Raw genomic sequence first — 7,366 nt, 5'->3', positions numbered from 1 at the left:
CTATTCGCTCCCTCTCTTTCACTCTCTAAAAATCAATGGGAAAAATATCCTCAGGTGAGGATTACCAAACAAAAAGAGTTTTGTTCAGGAAAAAAAAAACACAGTTGTGATAGCAATATGTTCAGTAAATGAAACAAAGGTGCTCAAAGGGAAGAACAAGTGCAAGGGCTGCTGTGTGGAATCATGTCTGACTGACTGGCCTGGTCCGAGGTCTTGGGAGAGCCTTTGCATTAGGCACCATCTGCTCCCACCCAGAATGAAAATTCTAGTGGTGGTCTTGGGTTGTTCAGAGATTTTCAGCTTAAGATCTTCAGTAGGCTGAGATGACCACTCAGGTGTGGGTATTTTTTAAGTGAGAAACATGAATCTGTGAGTCAATACCTCTAAGTTTAGCAGCACATGGGTTAGTTAATAATATCTCATATGGCCCTTTCCATCGGGGCTGAAAGTCATCTTTATAGAGATGGTATTTCCAATAGATACAATTTCCAGGTTGGAGATTGTGGATTGTAGATCTTTGCCTCCCGGGAGCAAGCAAGCCATGGAAAGATTGCTCTAGCAGTGTGAGTCGTAAGGGCCCTTATACATTCTTTACAATAAACAACAGGTCTTCTTCAGCAGTGCAGATTCATACATTCCTTGATCTAATCTCATAGGTCTCCAAGTAATAATTTCAAAAGGAGACAAACTATGCTTGCCAAAGGGAGCAGATCCTAGGTTGAGCAATACCAAGGGGAGAGAGCCTTCGACCGAGGCAAACTAAAGGACCCTATGAGTTTTGCCAATTAAGTTTTGATTACCTTTTAGTCTGCTCTATAAGATCAGAGAACTTGGGATGATAAGCACAACAGATATGTGAAGTCAGCCAGATCTTACAGACAGATTGAATAATTTGTCCTGTGAAATGAGTTCCCTGGTCACTGTGGAGCTCTGAGGGGATTCCCTAAGTGGGGAAGATAATTTCTAGGAGTAACTCATTTACTGCTGAGGCTGTAGCTTTGCAGCATGAGAATGTTTCCACGCAAAGAGAAAAACATATAAATCATTACTAACATGTATTTGTATCCTTGAGAAGGGGGCAACTGAATACTTGCCTCAAAGGGTCCTAAAGGCAAGGGAAAATGCCCCCTAGAGGTATGAATGGGCTTTCCAGGGCTGCCCTTGGGTAAGATTTGGTATTTTTGGTCTGCCTAGAAAGCTATCTATGGAAATGGCTTCCAGTAGTATTGTTTTCCCCATAAAATCATGTTCTCAGCATTCCAGTGAGTTAAGTCATGTACATATTGTAATCTGTGATGTTGTATGCAATTAGGGAGGAGTGGTCGTTCATTTGGACCTACCCATAAGTTTCTTTGAGAGTCAAATTTGCAGCCTTGTTTTAACCATTTCTTTCTATTTTGTCAAACAGCTCAATGCTATGCTTCCATAATGTTATCTTTTACATCTCCAATTGCTTCAGCTGGTAGCTTAGGTGCTTTCATTGGGGGCTGAGTTTGGGTCATTGCTTAGTTTTGTAGTTTTTTTTCTAATTGACTGTGCAGATTTAAAAAGAGCCCCAAGTTGGCCAGTTTAACTGTAGATAGTCCTGGATAATTATGGTCCAGCAAAACAGAAATTTGCAAGATAGGGGCTCATAATTTTGGTATATACATATAGCTGGAGTTCTAGCAGGTGGCTTTTCAACAGCTATTCCCTTAGAAAGTGAACTTCTCATTTTTCAAGAGTAATTATTCACCAGACAGGTGTTTTAAGTGCCATAGATAAAAAGCCAGTAACAGAGGACACCCAAACGGAAACTGAACCTCAACCAGGCAGGTGGTTCAAGTCTAGGAGGACTTACCACAACTAGATGGACTTTCACACTAGTAAAGTATACTCCTGAAGGCAGGAATTTTTGTCTGTTTTGTTCACTGATGTTTGCTCACCACCTAGAACAGTCCCTATCACATTATAGGTACTCAGTAAATATTTGTTGAATTAATTAAATGAAAACTAGAGATAAGACCAACCAATTACCCACCTTCTTAAGAAAAGTGAGTTCCATTAAATAGAATCCTGGAGGTAACAAAGAGAAGCCCATTTTTGTACACTACATTATTACTGCGTGGTGCCTGGAAGGATCTAAGAGAGAACCATTGGCCCAGCCAGTGTTGCTCAATGGTTGAGCATCAACCTATGAACCAGGAAGTCATGGTTTGATTCCTGGTCAGGGCACATGCCTGGGTTGTGAGCTCAATCCCCAGTCTAGAGGGCGTGCAGGATGCAGCCAGTCAATGATTCTCTCATCATTGATGTTTTCATCTCTCTCTTCTTCTCCCTCCCTCTCTGAAATCAATAAAATTATATTTTAAACAAAGAGAGAGAGAACTGTTGATCTAACAATTATGATTTTGAACTGATCATGACTAAAGAAAATAGCTAGAATTAAATTTACTATGGTTAGTTATGCTACTGACAATAATTAGTGTTTCAATTTGTTTGAAACTTTAGTTTTAATATTTAAATAATTAAACTACTTATTTTATACTAAACATAAGGTCCGACATTGCATTATATTTACAAGGAACTAAGAAGACTCTATCTCAAAGTCAAGTACAATTTAATATAGTCTATCAAGTGCAATCTATATAAATCTAGTGTACAAGCTAAATGAGGATGAACATTTAAATGATTTCCAAGCCTGTATCAGGGTCTTGTCAATAACCTTCTAATACCTATTATTTGAAACTACCTTAACAAGATTCAACATTTTTGATAATTTGATAATTTTTTTCAGCATGTGCAGACACACACAAAGACTAAATTGCTATAATGAAAGCTTTGATTATTCTTGGAATGGCTGATTTATAAAATCTGGCAGTTAACCTTTTACTTTAATCCTTCAGAGATTACTCATTCCGGAGTCACATGAGAAATGCAAAAGGTCATTGCTGTGTTTCAGCTTCTCCACATGGAAGCTCGCTTTTGCTCTTTAAGTCTGCTGATTACAATTTTTTACATGTTTGGAATACAATGAAACCTATTTTCAGTTTAATAACTATACATGAACAAGGCTCCTATTTTTCCCATTCAAAAAGTTGGAATAAGAAGTAAAAACAGGATTTTAGTATTTGTAAAAGCTATCAAGCTTTAGACTAAAAAATAAAAAATAAAAAAAAATAAAAGCTTTAGACAGACCTTAGGAAATACATAGTAATACATAATAGATGGTCAATAAGTAAGAACTATTAGTGTTGAATGATATTTAAGTCATAACATTTGAGTGCTTAGAGGAACTTTGGAGACCTAATCTGACTGATGCTTAATTAATATTTAAATATCACACTAGATTTCAAAATAACAGAACAACCTTTCCTTTGCAATAATAAAATATTGTGATTGCTTGACCCTGGCCTGGTGGCTGAACTGGTTAGAGCATCGTCCTGATACACCAAGGTTGCAGGTTTGAACTCTGGTCAGGGAACATACAAGCAACCAATGAGTGCATAAATAAGTGGAAAAACAAATCTATGTTTCTTTTTCCCTTTCTCTCTCTCTCTCTCTCTCTCTCTCTCTCAAATCAATAAATGGAAAAAAAATTAAGTTGTGATTACTCAATGTATACAAGCTGGGAACCAAAATTCTGATCTCTCACCTGTACTCAGTGACATTTTTTGAGAGTAAGTGAGGTGCCTTTATGCCAGCACTTAGGTAGCCACTGACAAAGGCTGGCTAACAACTGACTAAGCTATTTGGTCTAATTTGTTGTTTAGTGCCACTTCCAGGGTGAGTGATTTCTGCTGGGTATAAATATGTCACACAAAGATCTTCACAAAGGGCCCTGCAGATTATGTAGGCAGCCCTGCCTGCTACTGAGCACTTTCACCTCCAGGCACCACTCAAAGCTGACACTCTGTACAATAGTCCCCCCTTATAAGGGGGTGGGGGACATGTTCCAAGACCCCCAATGGATGTCTGACACTGAGGATAATACTGAGTCCTATGTATACTATGTTTTTTTCTTATAGATACATATCTTTTCACTTAAAGGAAGCACTTTACGGCTTCTCTTTGGCATGTCCAAATAGCCAGTATCACTACTCTTGTGCTTTAGAGTCATTATTAAGTAAAATAAGGGTTACTTGAACACAAGCACTGCAAAACCTAAACAGTAGATCTGATCACCTAGACCAGTGGTCAGCAAACTCATTAGTCAACAGAGCCAAATATCAACAGTACAATGATTGAAATTTCTTTTGAGAGGCAAATTTTTAAAACTATATAGGTAGATACATTGTTATTAACTTAATTAGGGTACTCCTAAGGCTTAGGAAGAGCCACACTCAAGGGGCCAAAGAGCCGCATGTGGCTCGTGAGCCGCAGTTTGCCAACCATGGACCTAGATGGCTACTTAGTGACTAACTGGTGGTTATGCTGGACAAAGGGATGCCCACCGTGTGGGGGAGAGAGGAACTGGTGCAAGATTTCATCAAGCTACTCAGAATGGCGCACAATTCAAAACTTACGAATTGTCTATTTCTGGAATTCTCCATTTAATATTTCCTGACCATGGTTGACAGTGGGTAACTGAAACGGCAGAAAGTAAAACTGCAGAAAAGGGGGAACTAGTCTATTATAGGCTGGGGCAGAATTCCTAGGTAGGATGGGTTGCATACAAAAGACAAAAGAAGTCTACCAAACACTGCTTCTTCTCTGTAATAAGAGATGCAACATGTACCAGTTTGTTTCCACTCTGGAGGCAATGTCCTGGCACATCCCTGGGCCCCTAAAATCCTTTACTGAAGTGCCAAGTTCCTGAATTTTCATAAGGTCTATCTCCCACGCTCCGGAGCACATGTGTCATAAGAAAGATTCCAACATGCCTTTGTTCATCCTGCCCAATCAGCATGATGTCATCAATGTGATGGATGGATAGGATGTTCTGCAGGATCCCCAGGCAGTCTAGATCTGCTTAAGCCAACGGTCGCCAACCTTTTGGACCTCACGGACCACGGGTTGGTGACCGCTGGTTTAAACTATATTATGACACACAGTTATAGTAGGTGTTTTATCACCTTGATTTAATTCCCTCATCTCTGTCATTTATTACTGATTTTTCTCCTGGTTACTGGTCGTACTTTCCTGTGTGGTGGGCTGCGTATTTTTCTATTGGATGCAGGAACTTCTATTGTCAATTTTCTGTGGTTGAGTATTTAGATTTTCTCGTCTTCCCTTAAAGAGTGGAAACCTTGTTTTGACAGGTAAGTTATGTTTCTTGCAGGTCAGCTTGATATTTTTGAGACTTGTATTTAACTTTTGTTATCATAGGTGTGCCGTACTTTTCATTTGTAATAGTTTAGCTCGACTACTAAGGTATAACCTTTCTGGGTTCTCAACTGAATGTCCCTTGTGATTAAGGAAGACTTTCGCTTCTGGCTGGTTCTCAAACATCTCCACCTCCTTTAGGAATTATTACATCTCCTTAGTTATTCATGGTCTTACCTTCTGGTGCCTTTATCCAATAAAACACACCTTAGTGTTCAACGAAGTCTCAAAAGGATATCTACGCAGATTTATGGAGCTTTTCATCTACCAAGCTTCCTCCTCTTTCTAACTTTGCCACCCAACTTCCAGCAGCCTCAGCCACCCTAAACTTAATCTCAGTGCCCTCAACTCAACTTTGTTCTACATGGGATCCTCTTTTAGGTGCCAATTCAGAAGGTGCCACCAGTAGAAAATGTAAGGTTCGCGGCACAGGAGACAGTCAGAGAGCCAAGCAAGTCAGAAAGGAGGAAAGGAGAAGCTTTAATCTGCGTCCCCGGGCGAGATCCATGGGCCCCAAAGGCGGGGCCAGTGAAGACGCGACAGCAGGGAGCGGAGGCAGTTTTTTTATACAGCTGTTCAGTTGTGGGGTGGGGGGTCGCGTGAGCTGTGGGAGTTCCCGCCGTGGGCAGGTCTGTCACAGGTTCCAGGAAGGGGCCAGTATCTACGTCACCATCTGCCTTGTGCATGCATGGCTCCTGGACTTCCCTCCTACCTAACAGAAAACTGGCACAATACTTCTTTTGCCCAACACCTGTAGTTGTATATATGACATTTTGAAGTACGTTCACAGTTATTTTTACCTTATGGTACAGTGCTTTCACAAGGTTTAAAAGACTTTGTGTTGGATGATCCAGCTTAGAGAATACTTGTATGCACTTTGTTAGGCGCCAGGAGGTGCAGCCTATTGTTCTGAGTTGGGAATAAGGCTTGGCCACTCACCTTGCCAGGAAAGTTTCTGTTTTTTCCTATATTTCAGGAGAGGGGCATGGTAGAGCGGGTCTAGAGCCACCACAGACATTTTTGGAGCTCTGGTTTTATGGAACTTTCTACAGATTACTTAATATGGTTGGATGGTCATGTTTCACAGGTTTTGTTTTTATTCAACATACACATCCTCCAACATCTACTAAGAGGGCTTTCAAACATTCACCAAGATGCCCTGGCCAGTGTGGCTCCGTTGATTGGAGCATCATCCCGCCTAAGGTCGGGGAGAGGTCCTGGCTTCATTCCTGGTCAGGGCACATGCCTAGGTTGTAGGACCTGGGCACTAACAAGAGGCAATGGATTTATGTTTCTCTCTCACATGGATGCTTCTCTCTCTCTCTCCCACCCTCTCTCTACAATCAATCAACATATCCACGGGTGAAAATTAAACAAAATTCACCAAGAAATATTAGGGTAAATATTTGAAAACTCATCAAGGAACATTAGACTGCCAGGATACACTAAATTGTTGGTTGGTTTGAAACCACATTAACAGCAGAGTAACATATAACCAGGCTTGGAATTCAGAGAGCTGACTTGGATCCCTAGCCACTTTGTCTCAGGGGATAGAGCCTTGGCCTAGGGAGGGAAGGGTCTCAGAGTTCATTCTGGTCAAGGGCATGCACCTCTGCTGCAGGCTCTCCCCCACGTGCAGATGGCAACCAATCTATGTGTTTCTCTCACATCGATTTTTCTTTCTGTCTTTCCCAATCTCTTCCACACTCTCTAAAATCACTGGAAAAATATCCTTGGGTTGAGAATTAAAATAAGAGAGGGAGAGCTGACTTGGAATCCAGCTCCAAATCGAAGAGCTGAGTTGCAAAGAAAATCAAAACCGATTAAATATAAGCTGTTATGCCCAGATTTCAAGATCCCCCAAGACAGACCACTAGGGAGCTGAGTCTGATGCAAAAGCATAGAGTCATTTATTCAAGCCCGGGACTTGGTCCTCCCCCCACCCCGCTTCCATTACTGGATGCAAGAGAGAGCCCCGAATCCCAAGGGAACAAAGAATTTATAGGGCTTGGGGTCGGGGGTGGGGGCACACTCTGACCACTGATTTGGCCGGTTCTGGTTG

This window comes from Myotis davidii, unplaced genomic scaffold, assembly GCF_000327345.1.
Source record: "Myotis davidii unplaced genomic scaffold, ASM32734v1 scaffold523, whole genome shotgun sequence".
NCBI lineage: Eukaryota > Metazoa > Chordata > Mammalia > Chiroptera > Vespertilionidae > Myotis > Myotis davidii.
Note: the sequence above shows the minus strand (reverse complement) of the source record.